A 21,491-nucleotide genomic window follows, 5' to 3' on the forward strand; every position below is an offset into this window, starting at 1 on the left:
CTAACCAAAGTTTGTTGCCTGCGAGGAATGGAAGACCTGGGGAGAAGGGGCAGGGCGGAGGAGGTTGACTCCTCAGTGGGCCACCTGGGGGCAATTTGTGGGTTGGATGGGGAAGGGTCTCAGGGAAACAATGGCCTTCAGATCAATACAGCCTCAGTCTTGCTGCAACTTCGGTAACTGACTGCAGAAGTCCCAGATCACAGCAAGACCAGCTGCTGTCTGGGACTTGCCCACAGAGATACCCGATATCTGCCTAAGTTCGTGTTGGCAGCAGTGATCTGCCTGAATCTGTCTCTGAAATGCGTGCTTGCGTGCTGCCAGCTGTGAATGTCTAGCTCTGAATCAGTGCAGGGCTTGACTGCCGCTCAGCAACCAAAGCCATCCCCGTCCCCCAGCGCCCTGCAATCTGCAGATTGGATGGGGCATGCTGATCTCCTCAGACCAGCACTTCTAAATGGCCTTGTGGGAAGGGTCTGCACAGGCAAGCTGGTGGGGTCTGTAGATTGCCGTGTAGGGGAGCAACACTAAGGCACAATAGTGGCTGCCAGTCCAGCCCTTGTTCTGGTGCCAGGAAATGCAGACTTTCCCCATGAGAATCTTACGTGAGCCTCTGACCCACCACCAGTGCTGCAGGTGAGTGTCCACAGGTCAGAGAGCCTGTGCGTGGGCCATTCAAAGAAGTGTCTAGGGTTTCAGTCTCCTTCTGTCTCACTCAGACAGCCGGAATCCCCTCTGGCTTTTACAGAGGTTTTGGAAACTCCTCTTCCTTGGGCTGGGACCCTGGGCTGGGGAGTTCCCAAATGAGGACAGGACACCCCTCTCCTTCAGTGGAATCTCTGTAGCCTCTCTCTCCCTCCCAGTGATCATCCACCACCCACGGGTGCAGATTCAGCCCAATTCACGACTTCGCCCCTCCTACCAGCTTCGATATAGCTCCTTCTTTATATTATCAGATGTATGTGTTATGATCAGCTGGACTTCTGGTGATTCTCCACTTTGATTATTTTATAATATATAGTTGTAATTTCAATGTGGGCCTGGGAGGAGGAGAACCGTGCTTTTACCTAGTCCCCCATCTTCCCCTAATTCTTCTTCATTTCTTCTTTTATCAAATATTTATGGCATGGGATCATTGTACTCAGAGACCAGGCTAAGCTTGTCTTCCACAAGGATGAAAGGGTTGCACATCCTCTCCTTGAAGGTGCTCCAGAAAGGAGAACAAAATGGGTGCAGAACTCTAACAGAAAACTGAAATGAATCAGTGTCATATAAAGCCTATTTCTCAAAATCCAAATACATGGGTGGGAGGGGACTTACTAAAAGCACAGATTCTTAGGCCCTGCCCAGGCTGACTGAATGAAAATGTCAGAAATGGGTGTTGGGATCTAAAGTTTAAGCAAACCCTTTGTGTAATTTGTTTGCCTGTGGTTACACACCACAAACAGTTTGAGAACCAAACTATAGATATGTAGGAACGAGCACATATATGAGAGAGCTAATCTAAGTTTATGTAGAATGCATTAAATAGAAGGAGGTGACAAACGTCTGGAGATCAAAGAAGCTGGGTGCACTTGCTATAATCCATGTGTGAGGTCCTGATGGGGGAGGGGGGAATGGAGCTGAGCAGGCACAGATGAGAGGTATGAAAGAGAAGGGGCTGAAAGGTCCCTTTTGAGTCAGGTCTCATAGAAGCGGAGCCTGAGATGGGAATGTGAATGCCCATGATTTGAGGGAGGGCTCAGGAGAAAGAAAGAGAGGCAGAACAGGGTGGGGTAGCAGCTAAGCAAGGGCCGCAGCCTCAGCCTGCTCCCACAGGAGCGTTAAGCATAAACGTTGTCATAAGGCTGATGACCCTTGGAGACATGGGGGCTATTGTCCTCCTGTTGGTTGTTGCCGGCCAATACACACAGCATCTGGGGAGTGGTGCAAGAACAAGTAAAAAAGACTCAGACAAGGTACCAGCATTGTCTACAACATGCTCCTGGAACAAGTAGGGCTTTCAAACTACCAACAGGCCCAGTTATAAGCCAAAACACACTCCCTAAGAGAGTGTCAGTGCTAGCTGAGAGGGGCACTATTGGTGTTAGAAGATGCTTTTTCCAGGATCTGATGGTTTTGTTTGCATGGTTTTTCTTTGGTATTTTTTCCTAAGCAAAGTATACTAGAAAATACTATACGAGGCCCTCATAATGCACTGGAGAAGGGACAGAAAAAGAAGTGACCAATTCGATGTTTTAGTTGTGATTGACTGGGAAGATAAAGGTTTCATTAACAAAAATGGACCACACTCACATTTTTTTTTCTGTATCTCAGATGCTCTCTAAAGCCGTATCTGACATGCTGAGGCCCTTTCCTGAAGGGCCCAATCCCCAGAGCATCAATTCACCCTTCTCACCCAAAAGCCCTATCAAAAGCCATTACAATAGAAGTCTGACCGATCTCTATTACTTCCTATTATAAATCTTAAAATACAGAAGATTCAACCTCTTCATTCATTTATAGGAACTTACAGAATTCAAATCTGATCTTCTTTGGGTAAAGGCGAGCTATTTGCTGACATTTACGCAAACCTTTACTTACCGGGAATTTTCTAAATAATTTCTAAAGAATCATTAAAATAAAATGCCAGGCCCAGGAATTTTCTAAATAATTTCTAAAGAATCATTAAAATAAAATGCCAGGCCCAGGAAGAAAGGATCATTTTGCCAGGAGTGGATCTCCTATTTTCCTACAAACACTAATGATGTCCTCCTAAACCATTTGTCCACATATGTCCAGGAATGTCCCCTTCTGGTCTGGAACTAAACAGGTGAGAAACTCAAGGACAGTATTATTCAGGTAACTGAAGGCCAGATATGCAGCCTGGCACTGGCAAGTGGACTCTGATCTTTCTCCCTGATAGATCCATAGCTCCTCATGGTTTCTGCCTGGGTAATAAGCAAAGTTTCACAGACACCAAGCTCTCTCTGCAAATTTTTGTCTGCATTTCTCACTTATAAAACACGATCCTCTTAATTCGGTTGGTTTAGATTGGTCGACAGTTGGTGATCAACAAGAAGAGCATCAACCACTCATCATCTAACTAATCCTTGAGGGTTTTCATTAAAATTATTGTTATGACTATTATAAAACAATATCACTATTTCCTGAATAAACACTGCTTTTATAACCCTTGGTTTCCATATTACATTTTTTATTGTAAGTTTTCAAGCCCTTTTTGTATAGATCCAACTTCTTAAGTTCTACAATCACTGAAAAACAACCAACACATACGAAGACAAATAAATCATTCAGAACCTAAGTGTCACTTGCCTTTACCTGAGTCTCATTTCCTTTGTCTTCATTCCTCTGCTAATTAAGCCTCCTCAGCCTGTTGGAGAGAGGTAGATAAAAACGAATATCCAAGCCTCCCATTGTGCAGAGCAGGTTGCAAGCTGACAAGGTCCTTGTAATCTGTGAGGCCAACCAAGGGTTGCCTCACCTCCACAGATCCTCCTAAGAATGAGAAGTAGGAACTGATTGGAGAACAATGCGGGTGTTGAAATGCAAATGATTTTAGCAAACTGTGTAGGGTGGGGGTTACCCTACAGAAATGCAAATGATTATAGTAGGATGTGGAGGTTGAGTGGGGATAATCTCATTTTAGCCAGCAAATGTATGCTCTTGTGTAAAAGCAACTTGGAAAAATAAAATCACTCTCTACTCCATCATCGCTGGATAGTGGGCCTGCCAATCCCAGCTTTCTGTCTTCTTTCTTTTCTCAGTCTCCCACCATTCCCACTTAGGATTATTTTCCAGGGCCGTGCTGGACGTGGCAGAATTTACCACTTGCTGGACATGGCATCTCATCTCATTTGTCCTCCTCTTCATGAAATCAGAGCGCCTTTTTGTTTTCCATCAGTACCGGGTTAAATGGTATTACCACTCATAATGCATTTCTTTTTCAGACTCTACCCAGAGGACAGCCCACTGTGCTCACACCTTTGCTGAGGTACTAGGGTCCTAGTGTGACATGTTAGCCTTTCCCTGCATGTTTGCTTTATCTGTTACTTAATGAAAACTTTGGCCGATGGGCCTGCAGAGAACTGCTTCAGAAAAGGTGCTCGATGATATCTACAAAGCACCACAGAACTGCCAGGGCTGGGAGCTAAGGAGCTGCCTCCAGCCAGGGATGCCCAAGCTCACTGTCAGGCTCCTCTTGTGTCCACTCAGGCTGAGGCTGGCCCTCAGTTGCTGTAGCAATGGGATCAGTACTTCATCTCATCTCTCAAGTGTCTTCAGGTGTGAGTTCTTCCTGAGGCATGAGGAGTCTGGAAGGAGGAAAAGGTCCCAATTTATTGCTACCCTTTTCTGGAATTGCAGCTAAAGCCCCTCCCTGAAAATCCTTCCAAATGTCCCCCGAACTCTTCCTGCTGATTTTCCTCCATGAATTGTCCACATGTTTGACATTCTCAGGTACTTAAACCATTTACTGTCCCCAGGTGACTGTGTAAGGTCTGATTCATCATAGCCCGGCAATCCTTCCTGAGCCCAATTTACTGTAAAAATAGCTCTATTCTTCTACCTGATTTGCCATTTTTATTTTTCCCTCCTACTCGAAGTATAATAAACTCTAATATTCAGCAGATACAGAAGACACAACTAATACAGTGGCTGATGCAAACAGCACAAGAGACCTTCAGAAAAATATGCAATGTGATGTAATAATTATGGCTACTACTTATTAAGAACTTCCTCTATGCCAGGTACATCAGAAACTAGGTCCTTCTCATTGCACCTGTACCATGAAACAAGGTCAGCTAGGTCAGCTATGCCTATGGCTTTGTCTTCCTGCAACCTGATTTCCAAATCTACACCTTTAGCCTGAATGTCATCTGTGCTCCAGCTCCAATGCCAAATGACCTTCTCCACTTGGACACCCATGCCCCTCTTCGGCACAGCATTCCAAAATTGCACCCATCTCAACCTCATTCTATATTTCCCATTGCATCTAATGTAATCACTATGCATGAAATTATACAAGTAAGGATTCTGGATTTATCTTTATTCTTTCCTCTCCCATTTACCTATAATCCATCCCTAAGTCATGCAGATTTTCTCCCTAATTATATTTCTTCATATTTCTTGGTTCTGTACCACCAGTGCTACTGTATTCAATAGAGTCTTTGCATTTGTCTCCAAAATGTCCTTCTGCCTCTGTCCTGTGCCTCCAAACACCTCCAGGGTGCCAAGGCCACTCAGGCCTTATAACTGATGCCAGGTTGTACTTTCCAAAAATGGCCACTCAATCTATATCCTGTCCTACATGCTGCAGAAAGAGTGTTGTGTAACTGCCACCGCCAGGTTGGAAAACGGCTTTCGTGGTCAGGACCTCTGGGTCCATGTGACAGTGCTGTGCCCAGGTAGGTTTATCCTCTTGCTAACCAGAGCCTGCCCCTGCAGCTCTCAAGTAGGGACCTGAGAGTTCTCACATGGGGGATGCTGACCTGAGCCCCACCAGGACCAGGGCACTCATTCTCCCAGCTGAAGAGAACTGCCCTACTCAAGAACCTGTCCCCTCTCTGGTCTAGTGACTGGTCTGTGACAGGAGCATGGAGAACCCTTGCTTCGATTTTGAACATCTCTGTACACGCTCAAAGCTCCAGAGCTCTCTGGGGTAGCAGAAGCCCTTGTACAGCTGCATTGCAGCGCAGCTGCTCCCTCACCTCCCACGTCTGGCTCCAAGAGCGCCATCCCTGTGGCCCCTCCATGCAAATCTCCACCTCAGAGTCTGTCACCCAACCTAAGACATATCTTACAGTGTCATGAAAATCCAAGATAGAATAACCATAGCCAGCAAAGCACTGAGAAATGCTAAAATAAGAGTATCTCCATCACTGTTATTGTTATCAATGTCTTATGCTCTGGACTCTGGCCTGTGTGCTTTAACCCTTTCACTTGCAGTCCTCATTCCCACTTGCTCCTGAGAGAGTAAATAATCTCCAACAGCATGAAAGCCAACTGTGAGAGATTTTGTTATGGCCATGGCAACAATCTGGCTTTGCAGCCACTTCTGCTTAACTTTCTGGGACAGATCCCTCCTGACTTCATGTTTGTCTCATTCCTGCTATGCTGATGGCTCAGGACAAACTTTCCTCAGAAGCTGATCATAGAGTAGCCATTGGCCAACAAAGTGATGCAGGCCAGTGGGGGGTCAAGAGCCAATCCAGAGAGACATTGGTGACATAAAGAGGAAGGCAAACTAGATGATCTTCGTTTATCACTTCAACCCTAAAGCAAGACAAAGTGTGGGGCACAGTAAAAAGGCTCTCAGTTTCAATCTCCTCTGAAATGAAAAAGAATTTTCCAAAGAAAATTGAGTTGGGCCAAGGGCATCTCAGGTCAATGTTTCTTGGAACAATTTGTCTCTAGGACAAATCTACTGATGAGTGGTTCCACACACATGGTCCAGACCATCTGATACTTCAAAAATGCCTCAATATCCTTGTATCTTGCTGCTGCTGAGGATGCTGTGTACCTGCCTAGGTGGGATCCTTGTTGGATCCACACTCTGCAAGCACTCCAAAGCACTGTGACCTTGCATGGCAGACTCTTCCCAGGAAAGTCTTCTCAATTCATTCTTATCACCCCGCACTGGGCTCCCACCGGGCATCCTGCACAGCTGCCCATAAGGGTACAGACTACGTGTCCTCCCCAGAGCCTCTATTCCATGGGCATTCTCCTTGGACAAGAAGACCCTATAAGGAGGGTCACCAACTGGTCTTGTGTCAAACACGGAGCAACACCTACAACCTCAGCCTCAAGGTTTTCATTTACTCTCATTCCATGATTCTTCCACCCTGTTGCCAGATCTCATGAAGTTGCCATTTTCACATGCCAGATTCTTCCTCAATGACTGCAGATTAGCTTTGGTTTGGCTGCCAGCCATGCACCTACACCTTATCTGGGATCTGAGTTGATTTCTCTTGTTACAGAGGTGGGTGCAAACTTGGGCCTGGCCAATCAGATTACTCCCTTCTCTGTCACAGCTGAGTGACTGTGACAATTATTCTGTGTAACAAATTAGCCCAAAACTTTGTAGTATGAAATAACTGTTTATTACAATCATGGTTTCTGTGGGTCGGGAATTTCAATAGGGTACAGTGGGGATGGCTGCTTTGTTTCATAATATCTAGAACTTCAGCTAGAAACTCAAAAGCAGGAACCTCATTCACTATATGTGTGGAGATTGATGTTAACTGTCACCTGGGCCTCAGCTTCTTCCAGCCTCTCTATGTCCTCTCCAGCTGTCTTAGTTCAGGCTTCCTCCCAGCATGGTAGCTGGAATCAGGGGTGAATGTTCTAAGAAAGATAGACATCAAGATAGGGAGAGAGCGGGAAGGAGAGAGAGAAGGAGAAGAAAAAGAGAGGTGGAGAGAGGAAACCAGGTAGAAGCCATCTCAGTTTTTGTGAACTGGCTGGAAACTAACCTCTGCCCAGATTCCAGGGTAGAGAACAATGAAGCCACTTCTTTGGAGAAGAGTGTCAGTCAGGTCAGAGCAGGTGACATGGGAGAGCTACAACAGCATGGTCACCTGTGACTATGCAATCTGCCATAGTACTCATCAGAACACAAGTCAGATAACAATAGTGGCATGCACATATTTCCTACCTGAGCCCCAGCACTATAAGTGTCAGGTTTTGTGCAAGCTTCACTCACACAGCAGCTCTTTGATCTTTACAACAACCAGTGACTGGGTTCTGCTGCTCCCCAACTTAATAGATGATGAACTTGAGGAACAGGAAGGTTAATTAACTTGCCCAAGATCATGCAGCTAGTAAACAGCAGAGCTAAGATTTGAACCCAGGTTGGTCAAGAGGTTCTATGGACTTAACCATGTTCTTAGGAAATTTGAGAAACTATTGCAAGCATTACATTAAAAAGACTACAGGAAAAAGTAGAATAGAAGAACAGAATATTAGAAAAAAGGACCAGTCAGGAACATGAGATAATGAAAGAGATCTTAGAAAATAAAAATATAATTGGCCAAATAAGGCAAATAATAAATCAATAGAAAAGATGAAAATGAAGCTTTGCTGTTGTTATTGTTGTTGTTTGAATTCCCAGTTGTATTAGTCAGGGTTCTCCAGAGAAACACTATATGTGTGTGTGTGTGTGTGTGTGTGTGTGTGTGTGTGTGTATAAAGATTTATTATAGAAATTGGTTCACATGATTATGGAGGCTAAGAAATCCCATGATCTGCCATTTGCAAGCCGGAGAACTGGGAAAGCTGGTGGTTAATTGAGCCTGAGTCAAAATGCCTGAGAACCAAGACCACTAATATCTGAGGATAGGAGAAGATGGCTTTCCAGCTCAAGCAAAAAGAGCAAATCCATCTTTCCTCAATCTCTTTGTTCCATTTGGGCCCCTAATGGAATGGATGATGTCACCCACATTGGTTAGGCAGATTTCTTTACCCAGTTTACCAATTCAAATACTAATCTCTTCCAGAAACACCCTCACAGACACACCCAGAAATAGTGTTTTACCAGGCATCCAGGCATCCCTTAGGCCAGTCAGGTTGACTCATAAAATTAACCATCGCACCAGGGCACAGGCAAAACAAAAAATGAAAAAAAATCATACGTGTGTGTGTGTGTGTGTGTGTGCACCTGCAGTAGAGAGAGAGACAGAGAGAAGAAAGAGGGAAGGGAGGAGGAGGGAGGAGGAGGAGGGAGGAGGAGGAGGAGGAGGAGGAGGAGGAAAAGTAGATGGGAGAAAATCATCCAAAAACTAGAACATTTCCAGAGTGGAAAGAAACCCATTCTTACTGGAAAGGTCCAGAGTCCCTAAGAAGTGACTCGAGGAGTCACAGGCATTTCAGGCAATGAACCATGTTCTTGAAAGGCTGGTAGACTAGAGGTTGTGATTAATGCACATTATTATTTTGTCAACAATAAAAGCAACAAAGATAAAAACAATTTAAACTCCAAGAAAAACAAAATCCTGCACCATAAAGACATGGTCCAAAAAGGAAGCAAAGTTAAGTGAGTGAGATTTCAGGAGTGCAAGACAAGAGAATACATTGGACTTTGAATCTAGGAGCATCATCCTTAGAGTGGTACAGATATTGTGAGAGTTAGTAAATCCTCACATGCTGTGTATTTCTGTAGTGATAAATACATAATAATGTAAACTCTGTTAATTTGTTTTCAGTATTTAGATGTAATTGTGCTGGCTGGAAAATTACTGCTTGGCTATCGCCCATGGGAACATAGGCTATCACCCATAGGAACATAACATTCTAACAATAAGCTTTCTGCTTCTGTACCCCCGCTTGCACAACCGACCTGTGGGTTGACAGTTAGTAAATAGAAGAAAAATAGACTTTTGTGTTCAGACAGAATGAGGAATGGGGTTTAGGGCTTAAAAACCCTGTACTTCTACATTTTGGGGCTGCTTAATTTGAGGTCTGCGTACCCCTGGCAGACCCAGTTGGCTGAATAAAGAGTGTGCTTCCTATAAGTCATTGGTTTCTGGTGGTCCGTGTGTCTATCGGGGGCTGGCGGCTACAACATAATCTAGACAAAGAATAAGAGATATAATCATTGTTTTGGAATAGAAGGTAAATGTAGTCAGCCTTGACACTGTAAATACAAAAATATTCCTGACTATATTAGTTAGAATTATATTTGATGGCATCTTATAAATAAACTCAAAATGACTTAAACAAATTAGAATTATATTTCTCAGTCACATAAAAGATGTCTGTGCATAAACTATCCAGAACTCTTGTGGCAGCTCCATGAAATCACAATGGAGCCAACTCCTTCTACCTACACTCCACCATGCCTAGGATATAGCCCATATTGCCTGGTCCAAAAGGGCAGCCGAAACACTAGCCATCACATCTGCATTTCAGAAAGTAGAACGGAGAAAAGGGAAAGATAGTCCAGTCTCCTTACTTTTAGAAAGTCCCAGAGAACACTGCAAATTACATCTTACCAACCAGAAAAATCATATGCTGCAGCTGGTTATAAGAGAAGCAAGGAAGCATGGTCTTCAGGCTGGGTAGCCATGTGTGTGACATTATAAATACATAATTGACAGCAACTCACTGACTGTGTACAAAGATGGGACTTAGGAAGAGATGATTGAAAGAACTGCCATTCTTATCCAAGAGAGAAGAAAAATATAATATTCTCTATTATTGATAGAATAGGAAGTAATTGGAGTAATTGTTAGGTAAGGTAACTACTGGAACTAAACATAATGAAATTGGTTAAGAATCTATCTTAGTGTGCTTTCTTTGTGAATGGAGTTGTTGAAGACTGTCTAAAGTTGATGAATCAAGTAATTGAATCACAAGCTTAATATTCAGAATTATAGAAGTAACAAAGAAACGAAAAAAACAGAAACAGTAGCAAGTATTTGGCCCAGGACAAGAGGCAGTAGCTTTTCCTTATTGAGAGAGAGGAGAGATGCAAAGGAAAGAGCCTGCAGAAATAACCGACTCAGTTGGTTAAAACTGCTCTCTCGTCCCCCATTCCGCCCTATGCTCTTCAGTTAACATATTTTCCACAGCTACATCCCCCACCTCAAGGACTTTCCAGCCCCTTCACTATCTCTGTAGCTGTATAGGAATGTCAAGACTATGGAACTGTTTACTGTGTTACAGCCAGAGCTCAGCCTTTGGATAAGGAACCCCCTGTGCAGGCTCAGACATCAATGAATGCTGCTCCGTCTGTAAGCCTAGGAGTGCCCTCTCTTTGTTCAAGAATCCGATAAAGATGCTGATAACACCAAGGGTCTAGAAATTCCTCCCCTGCAGCCCCCCACCCAAAGCTGCCCCTCCCCACTCTGAGTAAGGAGGGACATGTAAAACCTCAGACAAAGGAATCATGCACTCCTTGCATGGACTCTGTGAGGGTATATAATCTGTAAGAAATTTAACCAAGGGGAGATTGTGCTTTGGGGAGATCGTGCTTTGGGGAGATCGTGCTGCTGAATGACCCAGGCTCTCCTTCGGCATTAAATTCTCCTTCCTCTAAGCTGTCTGAGCGTCTGAATTCCTCCATTGGGTGTCACTTCCTGCAACATTATAAATTCTTGTATACTGGACCTTAGACTTAAATTTTTAAATTAAAGGCAGCCCTGCTGGCTGGACCTTAGACTTAAATTTTTAAATTAAAGGCAGCCCTGCTTCCACTCAGGGTAATGACAGAAGAGTTATTAAAAAGTGGACAGAAACACTTGGCCATTTGCTGACAGATGCCTTTCTCCACCCCTAAAAAGCCAGGCCCTCCAAAGACTATGGAGGCTTGGAACATGGCCAGTTCTTCTTTTCAGGGTCTCCATGGGACCCCATCATCATCCTGAGCTGATCCTTCCACCCGCTCACTATTTTTGTCATTTTTTTTTCTTATTTTATCCTGTTCATGCATCACCTTGATACCATCCCCAGCTCAAACTTCAAAATGCTAAACATTTGACCAAAGCACTAACAAAGCAGCATTTTGAGACAGTACCTCAGAGATTCTAAATAGTGCCAAACAGTACAAGCTCTGCTGCTTTGGAAAGGCAAAGGATCATTTACTTTCCCAAAGCTGCCTAAGACTTCCTTCTTGTGAAAGGAAAAACAAAAAACAAAAAAGCCCCTCAACACACCCATCTGTCAAGACATAAGAGGTATTCTTGGATTTCACATTTTCAAATGTTTGATCTAGGAACTGAGCACTTCGTTTCCTGATAACAAAAGCCTCACAGTCCTGGAGCTGACAAGCTAACCAGCAGCAGGGAACAGCTCTCTTTCCAAAGGCTAGACCACACTCATGTGGCTGTTGGTTTGAATAGCAACACAGAATCAAGAGCATGACAAGCCCAGACAGCTTCAAACTTGAGAAAACTATGCTCCATAGTTAGATCTGAACTAATTGCCAGTGGAGTGGAAAATAATGTTTGATTTAACCTTTTAAAATCATGAGAGACATAAGAATTCCAGGCATGGATTTGGGGGCTCATTTTTACAGCAGACACTAGGAAGTCTCTACTTCAATGGTATTTCCCTCCAGCTTTCACCCAGAGCATCTCTAAGCCCTGGTCCTCTGGTTGAGAGCAATGGTTCTCAAAGTGTGGTCCCTGGACTAGCAGCTCCAGCCCTGGGAATTGTTAAAAATGGAAACCCTGGCCTCACCTCGTCCTACTGTGGTAGGAATTCTTAGACTCTGGCATTTGTGTTAACAGGCTCTTCAAAGAGTTCTGGTGCTCCCTCAAGTTTGGGAACCTCTGCTTATAATTTGTTAGTATTTGATGTGTTTAAGTTTATTACTGCCTGTCACCAAAACAGACCTGATAACTGAGGTATTGACCCTTCAAGGGACCAGAATAATCCCTCTAGAGATTCCCCAAGAGTTTCAAGATTGAGACATTGATTGAGTCTTCTCGATTACTACTTAGGCTAGGTTTCCCCAGCAGCAGACCTTGATACAAGTGCAAGCAGAGCATTAGGCAGGTGTCCCCAAGACATACCTGTTGGGCGTGGTGAGGAGCCAGCGCAGGGTTTGTCTGCAGGCAGGCTGGTGTTATGGCGTGAACGATTCTAAGACCCACGGAGCCAATTGAGATTAATTATGAGCCTTTATTAGCCAGCCGGCGACTGATTCTCTACCACACAGGGTTAGAGGAGATCAGTCCCCAGCTTCCAGAGGAGGCAGCTTATAAAGCCTCCAACTACATCCTTAAATAAGCAAGCAAGCAGATTACAAGAAGCAGTTAAGGTCTTGTACAAAGACAAATGTATCGGGGGACTCTCAGATCAAACAGGGCCTAGTAGACAGTTTTATTACCTGTACCTTGGAATGTTGTGTTTCTCCTGGAGGCTGGAGCCTGGAGATATCATCTCTCTGTAACTGGAGAATTTCCACTTTTACACTGGTACTGTGGGCAACTGGAGCCAGTCCCTGGGGAGCTTCAGGGGACAATGTAGGGTGTCTCAGAGATGTCCCACCAAGGCATGGAAGCTGGGGTTATTACCCTCCATCCCCATGTGTCATTGTTGAGGGCAGCTCCTGGGTGTTGACTCCAGCTGTCCTGCCCATCTCTGGATGAAGCTGCAGTCTGTGGACAGAAGACACTCATCCAGGAAGGAAAGAGTGGAAGACACCCTACCATCTTCTCCACGCAGCTCCCTCAGGCTGCCAAGGAGAAGAAAAATTCCTCTAACTTGCTTCTGAGTACCTAAGACTCTGTGGTTACTTATTCAATTCCTTCCTTAAATGAGGGCCTCTTAAGTCCCATCTTCCCTGGACTCCTCAGCATTTCCAAGTTGGGTGCTGCCTCTCCAGAAGTGCAGCCCTCAAATCAATTTATCAGTCAAACATCTCTGCTGACTCTGAGTCTGCCATGCCTAGCCCTCAGGTGGGAGGGAACCGTCCCACAGATGATGGACACTGATAGGCAGTGAGACACAGATGCTGTAAATGAGCAAAGGAAACATTGCAGAGTCATCCTAGAGGTGATGAAGTGAGAGACTTCATTGGGGTTTTCATTTGCACATTTAGGGTAGGTCCTTGTAGAAGGTCATTGTTCCCTGAGGAGTTCACATGATTAAGTGTCATCCCCTCAGCTCAAAAATCAGCTCATTGAGGGCAGGGGTCAGGAGACACCTAACTTTTCCAACTGTGGCCTGCAAAACACCTGTGACTTAAGGAGGTGCACACAGGTGTTAGTACCTTCCTTAATCCCCACCCCAACCCACCCAGATCTGCAGTGGGCCCATGTGGTGGGGTACCTGGGGGTAATAAACCTGGCACCAGCCACCTCACAGACTGCACCCAACTTCACCAAGAGGTAGCCTTCACCAAGGACACTGAATGTGCAGGCCATCCGGAGGCTCCTGTGCACTACCACTTACAATACTTGCCACCGTCAACACTATCTTACCCACCAATGGGCCTGGGACCTCTCAGTTAAGTGGGTTCCAACTGATTTCCAAATGCCTGAGCACCTTTTTCCAGACTTATGAAAGGAAAAGCTCTTGGCTCTCCCTGTCCACAGTCCAGAAGTACCAGGAAATGACCCCTTCAGAGGCTTCAGCTCTCAGGAGTTGGCATGTGAATGCACTAGCTCTCTTCCCACCTTTGGCCTTCCAGGTGGGATCCTTAGGTACTGCTGCTCTGTGCTGAGTTCTGCAGCATGGATTAGGCTCCAGTTGCCCACAGTGGGGACAGGCTGAGTAATCTACTAATATTCTGATTCTGACACCAATATTAATTTGTGAGCTTTCACCCCACATCAAGCAATTCTCAGACACCAGCTGGGTGTCCTACAATTCAACTCAATTCTGACATCATCTACCTGGAGATAGCTTAGATCCCAGAAGTTTAGGTGTCTGTCTCACAAGACCGTCTCTACTTCAAATGCCAATCACAAGTCCAGGTCATCACCTGTGCTTTTGACTGAGTGGCTGTAAATCAGAGGTTCTTATGATCCACTCCTTGGGTTTGATTAATTTGCTAGGACAGTTCACAGAACTCAGAGAAACATTTTACTCACTAGATTAACAGTTTATTATAACAGATAAAACTCAGAACAGCCAGATAGAAGATACACATAGGGCAAGGTATGGAGAAAGGACGTGGAGCTTCCATGTTCTCTACTCATGCACCATTCTCCCTGAATCTTCATGTGTTCGCCATTCAGAAGCTTTTTTAAACCCCATCTTTTTGGGGTTTTATGGAGGCTTTAATTACTTAGGCATAATTGGTTAAATCATTGGTCATTGATAATTGAATACAACCTCTAGCTGCCCTCCTTTCCAGGAAGGTGCAGGAGTAGAACTCAAAGTTCTAACCCTCTCATCATAGGGTTGGTTTTCCAGGCAATCTGATTCTATCTTTATGTGCTTCCTAAAGTCACTCCATTAACATAACAAAAGACATCGTTATCCTTCTTATCAGTTAGGCAATTCCTAGTGTTTTAGGAGCTCTATGCAAAGGAATAAAGACCAAATCCATATTTCTCATGAAAAGTCACAGTATGACTGACATCCACCATTCCTGTCTCAATGCTCCACTCCCAGACCAATGTTCCTGTGCTTCCCAAATCAACAATGCATTGAATCCCTGCTCTGGGTCCCCTTCTTAGAGATTTCAAACTAAGAAGTCTACCACACACCAGGCACTCCATACACATTAATTCATGAAACCTGCTTAGAAGTAGAGAAATAAGACGGTCCTCTGAGAGTTCAAAGTCAGCAAGACATTTATTGGCACAGATAATGCAATGTCATCTTTAAGAGAAAGGAGGCTCCCACCAGCCTGGCTAAAATGTCAATGAAAGGATTAAGGTATCTACCAGCAGAGTGCAGAAATGCACAAAAAGAGGGGTAGGAAAATTCATAGGGGCAAACATGGGCGGTGCTGGTGGAGGGAGCAATGCTCACTACACTCAGTATCTGGTCCCCTGGTGACACTTTCCTTCTTGGATCATAGATCTTCAGGCCCTGTCAGCAACATGCCCTTGGTATCTGGGATCACACACCCATCCCCTCAGTTTGTTCTTGTCTGTACCCTGGAGCCACCCCTCCAGCCCACACCGCTGCCCCCACCCCCACCCCCCATGGTGCTGTGGCTCTCACCTCACCTGCTCACACAGAGAGAATATGCTTGTTTTGCAAAGAGAAATGTTCTAGCCCCAGGGAAGCTGGTTCTGGTAGATGAACAAACTGACTCTCCCCTCAAAAGCATAGTCTTGAGATTCATCTTCAGAGATCAGAAGGGAACCAGCCTCAGGACTGAGTTGAATTCTTTGTGTTGGTATCATCTTATGAGGCCTTGGGGGGCTTTGTCTTCAGGGTTCCTTTATTAGCAAGTGGCAAACCTAATTCATACAGAGTTCATACAGTTCAAAGGGAGGTTTTGTTGACTGAAGGCTCTCTCCTGGAGCCTCAGGGCAGGTCTCAGTGGAGATTCCAAGGAAAGAGCTCCGGCTGGCCTGCTGCATGATAGTCCACCATGAACTTCAGTGGCCTAACAGGGCAACAATCATTTATTTTGCTGACGAATCTGCAGTTTTTGGCAGGGAAGGCTCTAAGCCACACCAGCTCAGGCAGCCCAACCCAGAACTGCAGGGTCCATTTTCCAATTCAGCTCACTTGCACAACTGCTAGATTTCAGGATAGTTCGGCTGGTCCTTCTCCACATTGGCCTGTCCAAGTGGCCTGGGCTGTTCACAGTACAGTGGGGTGACTGGTTTCCAATACTAAGAGACCCCAGCGGAGGCTTTGTCACAGAATTTACAGAGGATTGTTTCTTCTGAACTCTGTCATGGGCTGCTTCACATGATTACATAGATCTCCCTGAGCAGACAGAGGGGACCTTACACCATCTCCTCAAGGCAAGGTTCTGGATGAGCATATGAGACTGAAATATTTTTGTGGTCATTTTTGCAAAATATAGTCTGCCATGACAAAGAATGAAAACCACCAGGAATCAAGGCAGCCACTCTCCATAGCTCGTGTGTGTGTGTGTGTGTGTGTGTGTGTGTGTGTGTGTATCTTATGCTAGCTGTCCCTTTCCTTCCCTCTTTTTCCCTGGTCACAAGGCTTTTTGAATCTGCTTCATTATCTGTGCTCATGGCCACATCTCAGCTTCTAAGCTGATGGGTCTCAGTTCTTCCTGCCTTCCTATAATCTCCTCAAAAGTCGGGTCCTCAAGTGACTTCCCAAAAATGTAGCCCCAGCTCACTCTGCTCCAGCAACATCAGTAAACATCACCATGCCCAGAGGGCTTCCACAGATTTGAAAGGAATTATTCAGTATCTCAGATCTGTGGATGGACCTGAAAATTTAGTGCTGAAGAAACCAGATTTTAAAATTAGATAATTCTTTAAGTCAGGGAAGAAAAACAACGTACATTTGTGTTTGGTTTCAATGCATTAGAGACACAACTGCTCAGCCATTGCTATAGATTGCCGGGCTCCAAGCCACACAGCCTCTTGTGGCAAACAAATGCTGTTAGATCCTACACCAGAAAACTATGTTGAAAATGAGGGAAAGCTCAGTCCTGTATTTACAGACTAAAAGATTCAAAAGTCACCAGTCTTTATTGCTGCCAGAGGTTCAGTGTGTACGACCAGATGTGGCCTTGGTCTCTGGATGGACTTCACACTGCAAATGAAGCCACTTGCTCCACTGCTGCTTAAGCCAGGCTCATCTTTCAGAAGATGCCTATGTGATTTAGTGACAAATCCTACCAATCTATCATTATGCGTGTCTCAAATTTAAAAGTCAGTTGTTAGAGGAATTAATGGCAAATCAGGAAGTTGCTGTCGATGCAAAATGTCAAAGCCTACTGACATTTTCTGGATACTTAATTGCCCCACATTGTTTTGTTTGCTTCTCAGATCAACCCAAGGTGATAGATATTATTACAATCCCTATTCTGTAGAAGAGGCAGCTGAGCTTCAGGGAAGTTAACCCACTTGCCACAATCACTCTGCTAGCACACTAAGCCACAGTTAACTTACAAGTACTTTTATGTTTATGCTCAGTTTTAAATAGTATTTTAAAAAGGAATGTACTGGCTCTGAAAACTGTAAAGTCCAAACTTCAGGGATTTCCTTCCCAACATAGTCATCAAAAGTTTGATTTCTCCTTAACTCTCCTGCCTGCCTCATTGCACAGGGGCTCCCCCATCAGGGGGCAAAATGACTGCAGCAGCACCATCCACACATCACATGTCCAGGAAAAACGGAAAAGCATCTTTCCCAATATCCCCTAGCAAACTCCTTCTCCTGGCTCAGTGGCCAGAACTGGACTTCCCACCAACCCACAACTGTGATCAGAGCATACTGTGCCTGTGTCGTGCCCCTTAGAGACAGTAGTGTCCCTAACTTTCCAAAATTAAGGAGCATAGGGGGAGTAAAAACCAAGTGTGCTTCCAAGGGTAGAGGAGTGCCTGCTGGAAAGGAGTCATCACAACTAGAATGTTGTGGAGCAATGATTTGAACCCAGATCTGTCCGTTCATTCAAACGGTATTTATCGAGCCCTTGCTATGGGTCAGGCACAATTTTAGATGATGGAGAGACAAACCTGAAAGGTTCCTGCTCTCCCACCCTCCTGCTTTTGGCTCTGCTTCCTCTCAGGATTAAAGCTTTGTGTTTTTACAAGAACTTGGAGCTGGACAAATGTTCTTCTAACCAGCTTTTCTAGGTTTTAAGTGGGTCTATGACTCCAGGCTTATCACTTAACTTGTCTCTCAGCTTCCTCATCTATAACATCAGGAATAATGATACCTTTGCCAAAGTTTGAGAATAAAATCATGGACCCTGAGAAGGAATATATCTGCCAAGAAAGGCTCCTCGTGGGCTCAAATTCATACGTAGAGTCTGGCAGCCATTGCTGATAGAGGCCTTTCACATATGCTGCATTTTAGGGAAAAGACACAGACCAGGCTGCCAAGACACCAGCACTGTGTTCCTGACATCTGAGTCAACCCTTATAAAAAAAGTTGCTGGAATCGTATTTCAACCAATGGGCTGAGACCTGCCTTATTCAGTCAGAACTGTGCAGCTATACTCTCATTTGCATCTTTACCAACCAGAGTGGCTCCATAACTACAAACCAAGACACACAATTCCAATCAGTCAGGACAGTGCTATGTGGAGCAATTAAGCTGTGCAAATTTGGGTTCTTTATTTGCATGGAAATGGACAAATCAGAGACCAGAGTGGTAGCTTTCTCTATAAAAGCAAGCCTTCCCTTTGTGTGTGTGGGGAAGAAAGGGAAGGAAAGCACACTTTTCATTTCATTTGCAACCCCAGGAACCAAAACCACTGGAGGCTTTGGTTCCTAGGGTTGCAAACTGTTCACCTAAATAAAGTCTCTCCTTTTACTGACCCCAGAATGAGGGCTCCTGTTGGCATTGGATTGGTGGCAGGAAACTTTGGTGACAAAACAAAAACAAAAAGGGCTTACATGGGAAATATGAGGAAACTTAAAGCAGAACAATATCCAACCTAGTGGATCTGTAGTAAGTCAACTCTTATTTTCATTCCATTGACTTGGATTTTTGTACATTACATTCTAATTCCACTGCCTTAGGCTTTATAAAGACATTTTAGTGTGAATACTGCTCCATAGATGCTAGTTTACTCTCTCTATGCAGCCTCCAACTTAATTTTTTATAATCTAAATTTTTCGCCTATTTAAGTGAGAGGTGGCCTATATTAAAGAGCCTGCCCAGTTTCTAAATTTGTCCTGAAATCTGAAAGCAAGAGTTCTCTTAGGAATGCAAACAAAGGTATGCCATAAGGAGCTAAGGTATGAGGTGAATGCACACTCTAAAGATGTGGCAACATCAGTAAACATCACCATGCCCAGAGGGCTTCCACAGATTTGAAAGGAATTATTCAGTATCTCAGATCTGTGGATGGACCTGAAAATTTAGTGCTGAAGAAACCAGATTTTAAAATTTATGCTGTAAACTGTAAGTTTCCCAAATCCCAAGCTAACTGGTTCCATTCTATTGAACCTGTTGTTTTAAACAAAAATTCGGTTAAAAAAAAAAAAAAGCCAGGGTTCCGGATAGGCCGAAATGTAGCTACTTGTAGGGCTGGAGAACAGAAGGTCTCACAACACCAACCAAGCTCTGAGCCAGAGCTGGAGCCAGGCAGTTTTCCTAGCCCCTCAATTCAAAGGGCACGAGAAGGTAAGTGTCTTTATTCGGCATACTTTTATCACTTCAAGCCTTACCCACACCCTCAACTCTTTCACTTTTAATTGAGTTTCCCACTTAACATAAATTGGTTTTCCTCTATGTATCCTTTAGGATCGACTCGGGTACTTGATCAGGTACAATAGAAGCTCTGCCGGCTTCATCACCTCAGTGGAGTAATATTCCTGGTGCCTTCGCGAAATATCCTGACTCCCCAAACGCTATCTCTGACTGAAAGCCTTAGTTGGGTCACTGTCTGGTCACTGTCGCTCCTGGTTTCCCGTGATCGCATCAAGTCATTAAGTTTCCCTAGTCTTTTAACTGGAATCACTCCAACTACCGGTGAATGGGGGACATAGGGAAGAGACGTCAGCGCGCCCCGCACATTCCCCATCCTTTTCCTAAGCGACCTCCTTCAGCAGGAGAGCGGACCTATTCCCAGCTCCTGAGACGCAACTTTGAGGTTTCATCCAATCAGGGACCTCCCCTAGCCAGTTGGTCCAGATTCTATGATCCGGTTAGACCAATGAAAACTCCAGCGCGGGTTTGCAGCGGTCTTCTGGGAAAGCGCCTCTCCCGGAAGTCGCACATCCTTCGAGACTCACCTGGCCGGAGCTAGCCTCCCGGTCCGCCGTCCCACTGGTTGGCACAGCTGCTCGTCACGGGAAGGGGAGAGTAGGCGGGGCCGGGGGCGTCCGCGTCTGCGCGGAGCACGGCCGGCCACGCGCGGGAACCCGCGGAGGGAGGAGTCAGGTCCCAGGGCTCAGAGGTCCCGGCCCCCGGACGGAGCCTCTCGGGAGAAGGAGAGACGGAGGGCCACTCTCCCCGGCTCCCTCTGAGGCGAGCAGCGGAGGAGCGCGGAGCTTCGGCAGGCCTGCCCCGCGACCTTCAGGGGCTGGCCCTCCGTGGAACTGCGGCCGGGGCGCCGTACTGAGGTCGCCGCGACCCCCGCTGACCGAAGCCGCCACCGCCCGCACTGACCCACGGCCGCCCGGCTGACCTAAGTCACCGCCCTCGGTGACCCGAGGTCGCCCCACTGACCCTGGTCTTCACCGGCGCAGGTAGGTGACTCCCCCGCGACAAGATCACAGGGTAGGCCGAAGGACTCACAAGATATTTCCCAGGTGTGTCCTCCACGCCTTCCCTCCATTGTCAGGGTTAAGCCGGGTTTTGTCCTTGTCCACGTGGCGGCGTTGCAGTTCACTGTCAAGCTTTGGCCTCTGCGAAATGCTGGGCAGTAAATTCTCTTGGTAATTGAGTCCATGCACTGAAGCAGGTCTCAGATGGCTGGGGAGAGCTTGCTTTACGTGTTTGCTTAAAAGCCACTCGCCACCAGAAATGAGGCGTGTTAACATCTTCTCTGGCCCCACTTCAAAGAACTGGTGGCGATCTTAAAAGACAGCGGGCTTCACAGCTCACGTTATTCCACTTCTTTTAACAGTCTCATTATTTTCTCTGATTTGATGGATACGGGCTGGCCATAAGCACTGTAGGTGACTGAACCACAGGAGGTGGAGGTGGTCTTTTTATTTGGTATGGGGGCGGGGTAGGTTGTTAAACTGTGTGTGGAAAGACTGCTTTGGCAGAACCGGAAAACGTGGACCAGGAACTGAGGTGGAGAAGAAGGACGTTTCCGGAATTGAATTGAGATGGTAGAGGGACTAAAATATGTCAGGGTGAGGAATGATGTGGACCTTGGGTAGTTGAGAATTCCAGCAAGAGAGAAATGTGGGGCCCTGAAAGGAAATTTTGAAGCTAGTGGTTCTGGAATTGTGCTGTTATAGACTTGATTTC

At 45.4% G+C, this 21,491-nt stretch overlaps 1 long non-coding RNA gene across 1 annotated transcript; it reads right to left on the reverse strand.

Annotated features, from left to right (window-relative positions):
* Nucleotides 1-1,487: 1,487 nt before the first annotated feature.
* LOC120586998 (uncharacterized) lies at nucleotides 1,488-21,120 on the reverse strand. The gene is made up of 4 exons (XR_005648849.1): nucleotides 20,303-21,120; nucleotides 4,186-4,310; nucleotides 3,319-3,495; nucleotides 1,488-1,913 (listed from the first exon to the last, which is right to left on the reverse strand). It is a non-coding gene; the product is annotated as an uncharacterized LOC120586998 (long non-coding RNA).
* Between the last annotated feature and the right edge of the window lie 371 nt (nucleotides 21,121-21,491).

Source organism: Pteropus medius, unplaced genomic scaffold, assembly GCF_902729225.1.
Source record: "Pteropus medius unplaced genomic scaffold, Ma_sr-lr_union100, whole genome shotgun sequence".
NCBI lineage: Eukaryota > Metazoa > Chordata > Mammalia > Chiroptera > Pteropodidae > Pteropus > Pteropus medius.